This window comes from Simochromis diagramma, unplaced genomic scaffold, assembly GCF_900408965.1.
Source record: "Simochromis diagramma unplaced genomic scaffold, fSimDia1.1 OVJJ01000321.1, whole genome shotgun sequence".
NCBI classification, from domain to species: Eukaryota; Metazoa; Chordata; class Actinopteri; order Cichliformes; family Cichlidae; genus Simochromis; species Simochromis diagramma.
The window spans coordinates 3,312,618-3,327,066 of NW_024386772.1; the positions used below are offsets into that span (position 1 = coordinate 3,312,618).

The following is a 14,449-nucleotide window of genomic DNA, read 5'->3' on the forward strand; positions in this document are numbered from 1 at the left end:
GCTGGCTTTCCTTAGTTAACCCTTAGCTTTTATTTTGTGTGCTGCCAGCTTGCCTTAGTTAACCCTTAGCTTTTACTCTTGCCTGTTCTTTTCATTGTGTATCAATTGTTTCCCCGGTGGTCTGTTGAACAGCCCCGTCAGTTTTCAGTTTAATGTTTGTAATAAAACCCCTTATTTACTCAGATTTCGTGAGAGGGCTTGTGTATGTTTCTCCCCTCCTGTCGCCTAGCAGAGGGGGTCGTAACAGGAACAACTATAGTTAATGTTGAAGTGTTAAGCAGTTAGGTTTTACTTATATCTTTTTTCCACTCAATTCTGATCTACAGGTTTTGTCTCTCTCCAACCAAAATTCACTGAACCAGCAGCAAAACAAGATCCAAACTATGCTTCACATTTGATAAATGTCGTCATTAATTCCCTCTGACTTTTGCTGTTTTGCTTCCACCACAATAAAAATCAAACTTTAAGAACAGCTTACTGTGTACGTGAACAGTTTCCCATCTCAAACCTCTGTATTCTGCATTATTCATTCACTCATTATTACCCACCAGTCTATTGTTGTTTACAACGGTGTCAGCCGCTGTCTCTTTTTTGTTTTTGTTTTTTTTTGTTTGTTTGTTTTCTCCCATCTGACAAGGATGCCTCCTGGGCGCCTCCTGGGTGAGGTGTTCCAGGCATGTCCCACTGGGAGGAGGCCCCGGGGCAGGCCCAGGACACGCTGGAGAGATTATATCTCTCGGCTGGCCTGGGAACGCCTTTGTGTTCCCCCGGACAAGGGAGGGGGAGGTCTGGGCTTCTCTGCTTAGGCTGCTGCCCCCGTGACCCGGCCCTGGATAAAGCAGAAGAAGATGGATGGATGGATGGATGGGCCTTGGACAAGAAAGCCTAATTTCTGCTGTTCACTACTGAAGAAATTTAAAGTTTTTAAAATTATGCAAAATTGCAGAACATTTTTAAGTTTATCTGCTATAAAAAGCCAGGCCAGGAAAATCTCCTTCATGTTTTTCTGTGTTTTATTCTCAGTTACTTTGACACAAAGGCATCTGCTGTGATGCTACACCTCTGAAGTCTCACAGTATCAGTACTGATAAATGATCAGAAATATAATATTTCTGACTGTCTGAGGCAAAATTGAATCGGGACCTCGTAAATCGGAATCGAATGGATTATAGAAATCAGTGATGATACCCAGCCCTAGTGAGGCCCGACAGAAGTGGATGTAGCTGTGGGTAAAAAGAAAAGATGAAAAGAACTGTTGATACATTTTTTGTTAAGGCCTGATCCGTCTGAAATTCATAGCCAGTGCTCTGACACGGAGCCATCAATCTCTGAATGCTGAAAAAGTAGCAGTGTATCCAGAAAACACATTATATGCTGCAATAAATGCACTGCCCAAGTGTCTCCTCTCCCCACTGCCTTTCAGTGGCACGCAGCAGCAAACAAGTCATTAGAGGAGGCCGATGTGATGATTAAGTTTAACATTATCTACAATATTGCCAAAGCGTGCCAAAGCACTTTCAGCACAAGCACTTTTTCAGTAACTTATCTTTTTTGTAGAAATGTGCTCCAAATAAAGAACTTTGTGTTGACAAGATTGTTATTTAATTGTTTACAATTGAATATTGTCTGTATAGACAGCAATTTCTCCCCAAAAAAGTGCACATGTAAAACTGCGGTGTTAAGCGTTGCGGTTGAAAATTTGGATGCACCTAAATTTTGTGCTGGTGCGACTAAGAAAAAAAAAGTTAGGCGCACCAGTGCAACCATGGCAAAAAGTTCTGGACACAGGTCCTGGACACAAACATGTCCCAGGACCACCTGTGCTTGTGTCTTTTCAAAGCAAACAGAGACTATTGATGACTAAACAACTTGTAATCTTTGGCACTCATACTCATGCCCTTTTGAACCTTTAAATCACTGCTATTCTGTTATCATTAACAGACATTACTTCGCTTTGATTTTCAAAGTGAAAGATTTCCTAAAACACTAACTTTCTGTTGAATAATCAAATTCTCCACCCTCAGCAACATGAGCTCATTCATTTGTTTTATTTTGTTTTGTTTTTAGAAAAAGAGTTCTTTATTATGTTTTAACTGGATTGACTTGCTGCAATCCTTTTGGACGGGAACTCAAACACTCATCGGTTCCCACAGTTAGGCTTCTCCTCTGCCCATTATAATCTGGAAAAACTCACCTTATATTTGTTCTCCCGAAAATTTTTACAGCGCAGTTAATTCAATCTTGCAGGCCTGCTTAGAACAAAAATGAGAAAAAGAGAGCTGATTATTAGCTCATAAAAACACAAAACATCGTCATACATGCTGCTTGACCATTCAGTATTTTAGGTCAGTTGCACTGACTTTCGCCTGCTGTTAATTCTTCAAGTACACGGTGTCGCTCTGTCTGTCTTCTGTCTTTATCAGGAGATTGTCTGTCCTTTAAGCTTCTTCTCAGGATAAGGACAGAATGAGCAGTGAAGCTGTCAAATTTTTAAGCCAAAGCCTGGCCTGTTTTCATCCCAATTCTGTTAATCTATCATTTTGCTGCTGTACTCATGTTTTCAAGTTGAGAAGAGTCCACCTGCATTAACACACTAAAACATTTATTTAATATCATTTTCATTACTATTTCTTAACACATTCATTCTCTAATTCCTCTATCTAGATTTTTAACAGGTCTCTCTCTCACTCGTTACACACACATCAGCCAATTTCCTTTTATGGGCAAACATGTTCACTTCCTGTTTCACTTCCTGCCAGACACACACACGGCAGTTTTCATACGCACACACACTCTTCATTTCACTGGATTGTCATCTGTTTCTACAGCCTAACCGAACTCTTATTTTATATTTACAGTCTATATACCCTCTGTAACTCTGCTAAGTGTTGATATAAAAAGAATGCATCCTCAGCACACACAAGTATAGTCAGCTCTTTGCATTTGCAAGCATTCACATCAAAATCCAGCGTAGTTAGCAGAGCTCTTTTGGCACAAATCCTCAGCACAATTAACAGTTTTTTCCACACAGATCACCATTCTTTAACTCAGCTCTGTAGCACAATTCACACAATACTTTCATCAGCATTTTTGCACACTTCCCTGAGCTTCCTTAAAGAAAATTGTCTCACACATACCCTTTTCTCTCAGACTTTCAAAACAATGTGCACCTTTGATCATTCATCCAAATAACAATTTTACACTTCATTTATACATTCACACATTTATAAAGACACTGACTCCCAAGATAAATTATTTCCATTCACAACTTCACATCATCTTCCTCTAGTACTAGTCATCCTACCATTTCGACTAATTTAAAAGCCTCTAAGGCCCAGGTTCGCCCACCCTGCTGGTCAATCACCCCGCTTCGGGAACGCCCTCACCGATAGCGGTCAAATTTCTAGGCCCTATATTAATTTATAAGCGCTTCCCGCAACTTAACAGGAAGCTCCACTTCATCAACGTCTAAGTATTCCACTTGCGCCTTAAAGCTTTACTTAAAGCTTACCTGTCAGCCACGTTGAATGGTCACACCCGAGCCCCGCTCTGTCATTCAAACGGTGCAACAAAAGTGGTACTTGATCACTGATTATTAACGACTGTCCTCAGTTGTGGTGGGAATCCCCCGGGTTCTCCTGTCGCCGCAGGTCCTTACCGCGGGTCCGAGGGAACGCCCTCTCCGTCCTAAATAATTTAAATATGTTTAGAAGCATCACTGTGGACTCAGCATTCTGGGTAAATTCCAGTCTGGCTTTCGTGGAGATCACTCTACTGAAACTGCACTTCTTAGAGTCTCCGGTGACATGTTGATGAGATATGATGCAGGATGTGATGTTTTGCTGATGTTGGACATGACCTCTGCCTTTGATATTGATTATTAACAAGATATTATCTTGTTAATAATTTTACCTCCTCACTACGTATGACTCTGGATAGTGTAGTTCCTGTGAAAATTAAGGCCTCAAATCAGAAGTACTTGAGTTAGTTAAACTTTTTCTTAAAAAGCCATCTCTAGACCCAGCTGTCTTAGCTAATTATAGGCCAATCTCCAACCTTCCTTTCATATCAAAAATCCTTGAAAGAGTAGTTGTCAAACAGCTAACAGATCATCTGCAGAGAAACTGCTTATTTGAAGTTTCAGTCAGGTTTCAGAGCTCAGCACAGCACAGAAACAGCTTTAGTGAAGGTTACAAATGATCTTCTTATGGCCTCTGACAGTGGACTCATCTCTGTGCTTGTCCTGCAAGACCTTAGTGCAGCGTTCGATACTGTTGGCCATAATTGTGATGGCCTAGACAAGTGTGAGCGTAAGGCACCCCATGTCTTAAAAGAGCAAGGACAATTCAAATGAAGACAGGGTATGGAATAGCCATGACCAAATGTACCATGTTTCACTCGATAATGTTTCAGTAGTGACACTTTTGATGACTCCTCATGTTTGCAGAGTTTACACTGCCATCTCATCACCTGTGACCTTAAAAAAAAAAAAAATAATTGTGAGAAAATATGTCTCACAGTATGAAGATGACAGAATGGTGTATAACCATATTTACGCAGTTTTGTATGATTAACTGGTTGAATAACCAATACTCACTACCAATTCAGGTGGAGGATACAACTTACAAATAAGTCAACATGGAACAAAGTACAATACTTAACCACATTGAAATAATCTGAATCACATCACCACGCTGTATAAATAAAAGATAGTATGGTGACACTAGATGACAGACCATGAACTCATCAATATATTTACCGAACTGAAAAATTCTCAAAATTTAGATTTGGCATTTGTATGACTAAAATAACCCACCACAAAACCAGTATAAATATTTAGGTGGTATCACCATCCACTACTCAGCTTGTATAAAACAATATCATATCCAATTCCAAAATTTAACACATCAAGTCCTCTGAGTAAAATTACCTGCTTTACTTTGTAGTTGATGCAGATTTTTTTTCTCCTGGTGGTGAAGATGGTGCTGAAAAAATACAAATCAAAACTTTATCATTACAAAACATGTCACTGAGTAATCTGCCATAACATCAATCTCTTATAAGAAATTTTAGCTTTGATTGAAATAAACATTTATTTATGTAAATTGGGAGTAACTATACTGGAAATGATGGTACTTTTGGCTTGACCCAAAGGACCAAAGCTTTTTTTTTTTTTTTTCTCCCCCCATTATTTTCTGGGATCTGAAAGGAAGTAGGGCCCCAAGTCTAAATTTACTTAAGGCCCCATAGTACTTTGGACCGGCCCTGGATGAGGTAATCTGCTGACCCGGGCGGTCCTCTCAGCGTTCTCTCAAAAACTGGCCCTGTTCGGGACAAAGCTGAAAGCAGCGTCTTATATGCTCTGAAAGACCCCACATAGAACAAGAAAGCTAAGCAGCATGGTTGCTGCTATGAACTCTTCCGCGGGCAGGTCTTCTTAGTTACCAAAGCCATTGATGACGTCTGTTCATCTCCTCCTGAACAACCTGACAGAGTGAGTCAGGCCGCGTGACTACCGCAGCTCCCGCACCGCGACTCAACAGGGCCATTTTCTAGAAATGTCTGAGCACACCTGCTTTCTCGTGGTTCCTAAAATGCCCCCGATTAAACGGTCAGGTCGCTGGTACCGGGACATTCCAGTCAAATTACCCGGAACCCAGATAGCGACTCAGAATGTAAAAGGATAAAAGGGCGCGGTTTCCCGCCGCCTTGACTGGAAGACTGGTTGAAAACTTAAATTAACGTGCACAAACACGCTGCGAAAAGTGAGCCACCATGACAAACGCTTTCTTCAGAACATGTTATAAAAGAACGGTGTGGATAAAGACAGCTAATGTAAGAATTGGTTACTTACCTGAAAACGTTACCAAGTCTGCAGTGGATGTGTGTCTGTCTCGTTCAACGTGCAGAAAATCTCCCATGAGGCCATGCTCCTCGCGCGCGCTACATGCCAAAGGTCATTAGTCTTACTCAAAGTTTTAAGTTAGTATTGGGGGACAAAATTATATTGATTTTGAACCATTAATAATTAAAGTTAAAGACAATGATAAGTATGAATACCAGTGTCTCAGTTATTTTGAGTACTTTCTATGAGATATATTGAGTAGATTTAAATAATGCACCCTGTGTTTCAAATACAGAATTTCTTTTAAATAAACTTGAACAAAAGAGCTCAGTTCAACTCAAAAACTGGTGTTGAAAATTTAAGTATTCTTTTCAATATTTTCAACTCAAGATAACACGTTTGTGATTTTCAAAGATTTAATCAAGGTCATCTAACTTAGAATTATAATGATATTTACTAAGCCCCTGAATAATTTTTTAGGGTGTATGTAAATTTCTACAGAAGATGTATTTTATAATACTGATGGTGCAATACAATTTATGTTAAGCTGTTGTTACTTTTGTACAAGGTAAGTGTTTGCTATGTGCCAGGGAGCTGGGATATAACAACAACACCTCATCCATGCTTAGGCACTACAGAGCTTTGCATGAGAATAAGGGGAACACCGATTGTGGAGCAAGACCAGGTGAGCCATCAAATGCCATGATAATATAGCATGCAGTAATGTTACTAAATGATATAACAATACTATACAGCTGTTATAAGTTACGTGTGTGATATTTATATTTGTGCTTTGTCTTTATTGTCTTTCCTCAGGAGAACAATCTCCAATAGATGAAGACCTGGTTAGCATGGTGATTGAGGACTCCCAGCCATTTAGCATTGTGGAGGACAAAGGATTCAAAAGATTTGTTAAATCATTAAATCAGAGCTATGTTCTCCCCACTAAAAAGGTCATAAAAGCAGTGAAAATTTAGTTTTTCCCCTGTGCTAGCTGGGGAGAGCAGCAGCAGCAGCAGCTAGTCAAACGACCCTCACACAACACAAACACCTGTTCACACTTGTAATCAATTCAATTCCTTTCATTCCGATCCCGGACGAGCCACCACTTTGTTACGTCCCCACATAAAAGCTAGGTCCAGGTGAAATGAAAAGAACGCCAGGCAGAGGTATGTCACACAAAACAAATCTTTATTATAATCAAAATACCTCAATCATGTAAATGGTAACAAAAAGAGACAGCACTGCTGCTTTAATGATAAATCAGACAGGTCAACCCAAAGAGATAGTGACCACTTCAACAAAGGAAAACAACAAGGCTTCAACAGAAAAAGACAGCAACGCTGCTATTAACAATAACCAGGCAGGCTAAACAAAATAATGGAGGCCACCGTTACTTAAGGGAAACCACCGCTCAGTTAAAAACTACTCACAAAGAGCCACGCACGGTGGGGCTGATCACACACAGCAGGCCGTTTCCATACCTAAACCAGTATCACACACTGACCAGCACAGAGGAAATCCAGCCGCAGCCTCTCCCACCCCACCACACTGCTCTTCTCCAGCTTATCACCTCTGAGGGTAATTGGTGGTAACGAGGGCAGATGAGCAGCAGGTGTGTCCTAAAGGAGAAGGCAGGGGCAGAGAGAGACAAGGGGAGGGGCAAGAAAGAAGGAGGAGAGGGAGAAGACAACACCACGCCCACACACTCCCACAGCCTCACAGGATGTAACAATAACTTTTTGTTAAGTATAGATAATTTGAGGATTAGAAATCTACCCTCTGTATCTATAACTGTTTTAAGTACTGTGAAATTAACAGTTTTATGTATTAAAATTGTGAATCCCCTTTGCCTAGAGTTATAGTGGGCTGGGAACACATTAGGTGTTTTAAGTTCTTCTGTAGCTGTGACAGGTCTTTGAGTCTCTTGTAATAAAACATCTGCCTGTAGTTTTTTAAGCTGGTTAAATATCTTTAACCTTTTCTCTCTGGAGCGCGCTCCATGCACATTCCATGTAAAATACCTTAGTGAAAAAAGCACACGTGTATGTGTGTGTGTGTGTGTGTGTGTGTGTTTGTGGCCGACTCTCAAATGAATGAGGAAAAATGTGAAAAGATCAAGGGTGTTTTGTACAATTGCTTAGGAAAACAGCTGATCAGTGCAGTGATAGAAAAGAGAAAGAAGAAAAACATGGGAAAAAGAGAAGCAGGTAGAAAGAAAGTAAAACCTTAGAAGGAAAGGAGAACATTGTAATCCACACTTTTATGCTCTGGAGACAGATGGTGATATATCTGTTATGACATCATGTTAAATTACTGAATTGGAATGAATAAGCTATATAGATGTTAATGGAAGAGGAGGAGAAAAAAATGTTGTGGATTTTTTATCTGGAGTGGCATTAATACAACTACAGTTGGTGATGGAATTGCAGTAAAGCTGACTGTCTACGTAGAGCCGGCCCACAGCGCAAACGTCTGAATGGGGAACAGGACCTTGCGCCACTCCAGAATTTCTTATGGGAAATGTTAGGTACATTTTATGAGAGAGAAGACACTAATGTTCAAAGGGCATTTTCTTAATAAACTGCTTAATACATTTATTACGCAGTTAAAGGTTTAAGTTAAAAAGGGCTTCCGTGTCTCTTTGCTCACTCGGTCACAGGAACAGAATGTTAACATGATTGGTTGCAATTGCAGGTAACACTTATTAACCCCGATTCTTTTGTCCCCATGATACAACAGAGAAAGCCGACTCACAGTGTGTTAAAACATTTATATTTCTTTTTATTCAGTCATCTTCCGGAAGAGAGAGACCCCTGCACAGCCCAAAAAAGTTGGTTCAAAATATCATGTTCTGGGCTCCTTTATATTAACTTTACTTAATCTTTACTTGATCTTAACTTACTTAATCTCAATGCTCTCAAATTAAACCTGAAATTCCCCCTTTTTGACACCTCTTGTGTCCAACTGAAAATGTTTCACCAGAGCTTAGGAATTTAAAAGAAAAAGGTTAGTCATATTATTTCTCAAAACACCTCAGCGATCCTCCTCTCGGGTCTATCTGCTCCGGGCCTGCAAACCTGTGTTTAAGGGATGAAATCAATTTAATCATTATGTCAAATCTTTTCGAACTCCTGGCTCCATCCAGAGCCTGCATCCTTGGAACTTCATAGAAACAAAACCTGTGTGTTAACCTGAACTTCACATTTCATACTCAGTTTTCCCCACTTATGATCCAACCTGTGTTATAAGAACGAAAACTTAAAACAGAACAGTTATCAGTCATGTGTTTCTTTGGTTAATGGTAACATGAGTTATATCAAAAATTTTCTCCCCTTTAGCATTTGGCATTTTCCCAACAATATAATGTAATACCATAATCTAACCCCAGTCAATAAAACAGAAATTTTCTCAACGCAAACATCAGCAACCCAAAATCAGCATCCCCAGAATTAAGTCTTCCACTCCTCCTGCTCATGGCAAAAGCAAAACAAAGCAAAGCAAAGCATCCCCTTTCTCTGGCTGGCATGGTAAATTGTTTGTCCACATTTATTCATCCTAACCTTGGTCCAGTCACACACATTCATTCACACGCATTCACACGAGATATTGCTGATAGCGGAGACTCCCGCGCAAATAATCAGATTCTCCACCCTCAGCAACATGAGCTCATTCATTTGTTTTATTTTTTTGTTTTTTGTTTTTTAGGAAAAGAGTTCTTTATGCTCTTGGACTGGATTGACTGCATCCTTTTAGACAAGGACTTACAACCTGATCAGGTTCCCACAGGTAGCCTTCTCCTCAGCCAGTTGTAATCTGGAAAAACTCACCTTATATTTGTTCTCCCGGAAATTTTTACAGCGCTGTTAATTCAATCTTTCAGGCCTGCTTAGAACAAAAATGAGAAAAAGAGAGCTGATTATTATCTCATCAAAACACAAAACAATTATCACCTGACAGGTTTTCTAAGTGTACTGTTACAAAAATAATGGGCCGCCTTAGACATGTCTATGTTTAATAAAACTCCCGCTATTAAAATAAGAACACCCAAACCTAACCGACCGAATCAACCCATCACAACAACAACCTCAAAAATCTTAAACACAGAAAATTTTTGCTTATTAATCTATCCATATGTTGTTGGGATTAGAACTTCAGGGCCACAGAAGCTTTGCCATACTTTTGGCTTAACTAATACTTGCATAGTCTGTGACAGGGGATTTCTACGAATCTCCCAAACAGTTCTTCAGCTGAGACAACTGAGTTAGAAAACACAAACACTGCAGTTGATTTACTTGCAAGGGCAGCCACAGAGCGCTCGTACTCGCAGAGAGACACTCACGGAGTTGCGCTCTGTCACTGTCTGCGTTCTTTATTTATACAAGCTGGTTACATGTGTGTACAAAGATAACAAAGTTATTCCAAGAACTCAGAGCTGAGGTTGCCCTTTTCTACATCTGTATGTTCTCAGAAAAGAGGAAGCTGTTAGTTGCTAAAATAAGTTTATCCCTCAAAAGTTGTTATATGGCAAGTCAGGTAGACATGTGGTTTGCTTAGTGATCCTAAAAAGGGCACATCTCATGTAGCTGATCACACCATGTACAATTTTTTTTAACAGTCTGAAATCAGACTTAAATCACACCCTCTGTTCATTTTCCCCACATCATATTTCAATGGCCTCAGGTTCTTCAGCATCCTGACAGTCTGAGGTCAACTGACATAATTTCACCTGCTCAATACACAGAAAATCTTGTTAAACGCCACACAGTCACAGTGTCTCTTCCAGTGCAAGCTTCACTCCTACAGTCAGACAGGAAACCCAAGTTCCTCTTTTTCTTTTCCTGTCCTGAGTCATTCGACTAATTTGCATACTGAGTCATCTCTCAAGAAGTTTCAGTGAAAAGAGGAATGCATGTTTAAACATTACCACCTTATTAAATTATTTTTATTTCTTTCTACAGTGATCTCCCATCAGGGAGCAAGGACCCAAAGACACCTTGCTATCAGAGCTGCCGGTTTGTTTGTGTCCCAATTTGAATTTCTTCTTAACATCAGGAGAGTTGACATTGAGACCACATCGGCGGCTGCCACTCAGAGATGAATTCTTCTCAGGCAGCGTCCCCAGTGTGGACATGGACTGTGAGATGTTACGCTGCAAGTTTGATTTTTGGGCAAAGAGCTTTTGAGCTTAGATTTCTTTTTCTCATCCATGTTATTGCTCTTTGGAACTGCATTCCTTGTCTTCAGCCAGAAGTGAGAGCTCGCTGGTGAGGTTTAGTAACACGTGGCGCTGTGAACAATTCAACCAGAAACTTGGCCTGAACATTTCCAGTGATGTTAACCTATAACTTTCTTCCGACTGCTGCATGTAAAAAATTGATCCAGGTCTGCTTTGCACCTAAAAGTATTCTCATTCCTAAGTGTAAGCGTGTTCTTCATTGCATTTATGTTATGTGGTCATATTAATTGAGTGTAAGCTGATTCTTCATTGCATGTGTGTTTTATAATCAAGTGTAATTCATGCCTCTTTGCACTGAGCTGTGGATTGAAACTGTCTCACTTCTGATTCTTTCCAAAAAATAATTTCACATGTAACAATTTGTGTATGTGTGTTTTCTATTCATTCACGTAATTGTTAGTTCATGTATTTATTTTTCTCGGTCTTTTTCTTTTCTTTTCTTTTCTTTTTGTGATGTGGTGGACAATCCTAAACCTTCATGATTTCAGCCTCCATTTTCAATCCAATTATATCCTGTACTCTCTCACTCGAACTCGTCCGGGCTTGACCTCTCACTGGTCCCTGTCCCTCTTCTCACAGTGTCCTGTGTGGCCTTCAAATCTCCAGCAAACACAGGCCCAACTCAGCTGTTTCTTCTTCTCTGTTTCTTCTCTGTTGATCTTTCAGTCTTTTCTTGTAGGTTAACTCCCAGCATGGCAAATATCACGTCCAGTGCCTTCAAACAGTCGTGTCACTTGTCAAGTTTCCAACTTGTGATTCAAAGCTCATGTTCCATCAGTGGTGTTCATACATGCTGCTGCTTGACCCTTCAGTGTTATAGGTCAGTTGCACTGTCTTTTGCCTGCTGTTAACTCTTCAAGTCCACGGTGTTCTGTCTGTCTGAGATTGACTGTCCTTCAAGCTTCTTCTAAGGATGGGGACAGAATGAGAGGTCAAGCTGTAAAATTTCAAGCCAAAGGCTGGCCTATTCCGCGTCCCAATTCTGTTAATCTATCCTTTTGCCGCTGTACTCATGTTTTTAGGTTGAGAAGAGTCCACCTGTATTGACACACTAAATATGTAATTAATATCATTTTATTACTTTTTTAAGACATTCAGTCTCTAATTTCTCTGTTTTCGTGTTGCAACGTCACAAGCTCACAGTTTCCTGCTTCTTCCTTGCTGAAACACACACACAGCCACACACACTCAGCATCCTTTCAGCCTTTAAATCACTGTTAAATTGCAAAGTTCTTTTAAATACCAAAAATACTTATTTTATATTACAAATATATTATTATAATATTATATATATTATATTAGTCATTACAACAAACACAGGGATCCTTGACATACTCAACACAAAATCCTACACAATTTTGACAAATTTAACAAGCGTCCAATGCTAAGGTCCAACCTTTTTGTGATCAATTAACCAGTATCAGTTACAAACTGTGCCTGGCCCAATTTCAAAACACCCTATTTTAATTTTAAAAGCATCCAACGCCCAAGATCCAACCTTTGCTGCCCAAAAAAGTGCAGATACCGTTCCAAACGTCAAAGTGATCCAATCACTGGCTATTTTAGCCCAAGGCCCCAAATCTTGGCAGGTGCCACCTGGAGTAATTACCCACGCTGGAGGGTCTTTTTACACGTCTGTAAAAAGCGGGAGGTCTCCACCTCGAAGCTTATGCACTTCTTAGAAGTCAAACTTCCGTCCTAGGATACTTTATAATAATTTGAAACAACAACCAAAAGTCCACCAGAACTATTTGACCGATGCAGGTCCAACCTTATGATCAATAGGGACTCAAACCCATAAAAATGACCAATTACCTAATTTCCTAAACACACATAACTTCTTTTTCTCTTTTACCATGAAATACCATATCCCTTTTAACTCAGTACTGTCATTCTCCAAGTTTCATTATCATTACTTCAAAGTTTTACTTTATTCTCAAGACTTTAGTTTTACCACTACTGAGTTAATTTAATAGTTAAGATCATCAACTCAGCGAACAGATAATTTAGAATTCATCCAATATGCACAGATTTGCTTTTTCTCTGAACAGGTTTGTACCTACCTTTTTAGACCGGTCTTCTGTTTGCCTCATATCAGATCCAACTTTCGGCCACATTTGTTCTCTCTGTTGCAAGGAGAACCGGGCGGAAACACCAAATATTAACCCCGATTCTTTTGTCGCCGTGATAGAACAGAGAAAACAGACTCATAGTGTGTTAAAACATTTATATTTCTTTTTATTCAATCATCTTCTGGAAGAGAGAGACCCCTGCACAGCCCAAAACGCCAGTTGCAGGATCTCTAATATTTGAAGCTCAACGTGTCTTATATGGTGTTATTTCGGTACTTTACACGTCACAGTTTCAATACAAACATTCCTTATATGGTACAAGTTCCTCTTTTCTGTCTGATTTATTAATATGCCTGTGCACTAAAACGTCCTGTGCAGCTTGCAATACCTTCCCCTTTCTGAGGTCTGTTGCCAGGGCAACCTGTCTAAACTTAGTCTCACTCTGTCTGTTCCCCATATTCTGCAAAAACATGCAGTTTCTGGTTGGCCTGTGACCTAGTCAAGTCTGGGCCTCTCATAAAACAATCTAACGAGCAGATACGCATTAAAAAATATCTCTCTATTTCTTAACACACTCCCATTACCATGGCAACCATCTCTTGCCCTCCGGTCAGTCCTGTATGAACGGTGTGCAGTAAAGGATGAAACAAATGTGTGATGGTAATTATGAAGTACAGTGGTCCTTCGCTATAATGTGGTTCACCTTTCGTGGCCTCGCTGTTTCGCAGATTTTTTTGTGTGTGCAATTTTGCATGCTTTTTTTTTTTTTACAGCACATTTTTACAGCGCATTGTCAATCAATCTCGTGCCGTGTCTCCTGTACAGTACAGAATGCGTTCAGCTTGTCAAATTGATATTTACATAAAAATCCCATCCTTTACAGAGGTGGGAACATCGGGTTCTCAACCAATAAACTTGTGCAAATCCACAAAAAGCAGCAAACATCAAAGCAGCAGCAGCACAGGTCAGCTGATCACAGCCTGTACACAAAGAAAATCTACCAGAGCTCACAACAGAAATTATGGCGAGTTGTGATTCTTTTTCACTGAGCCATCGATCTTATAGTTCCCCCATGAGCTAAAATCTCATTTGGCATTTTCAATTAAAATCAAGTGTCTGTTGATTATATTTACCCCACTATCACTCAAGTACAAACAGCACGATAACAGGTGGAGGAAGAAAAAGTTTATGCTAGACAAACAAATAACTTTTTGCAGTTTTTATTATAGCAATAGATGTGGAACTACACTGTCCTCTTTGCAAGTGGTCCACTTAGCATGTTAGAAGCTAATT

The 14,449-nt window shown here is 39.8% G+C and overlaps 1 long non-coding RNA gene across 1 annotated transcript; it reads right to left on the reverse strand.

The window, feature by feature from the left end:
• Positions 1–1,320: 1,320 nt before the first annotated feature.
• LOC120740636 lies at positions 1,321–6,426 on the reverse strand. The gene is made up of 4 exons (XR_005697424.1): positions 4,931–6,426; positions 4,389–4,477; positions 2,361–3,687; positions 1,321–2,249 (listed from the first exon to the last, which is right to left on the reverse strand). It is a non-coding gene; the product is annotated as an uncharacterized LOC120740636 (long non-coding RNA).
• Between the last annotated feature and the right edge of the window lie 8,023 nt (positions 6,427–14,449).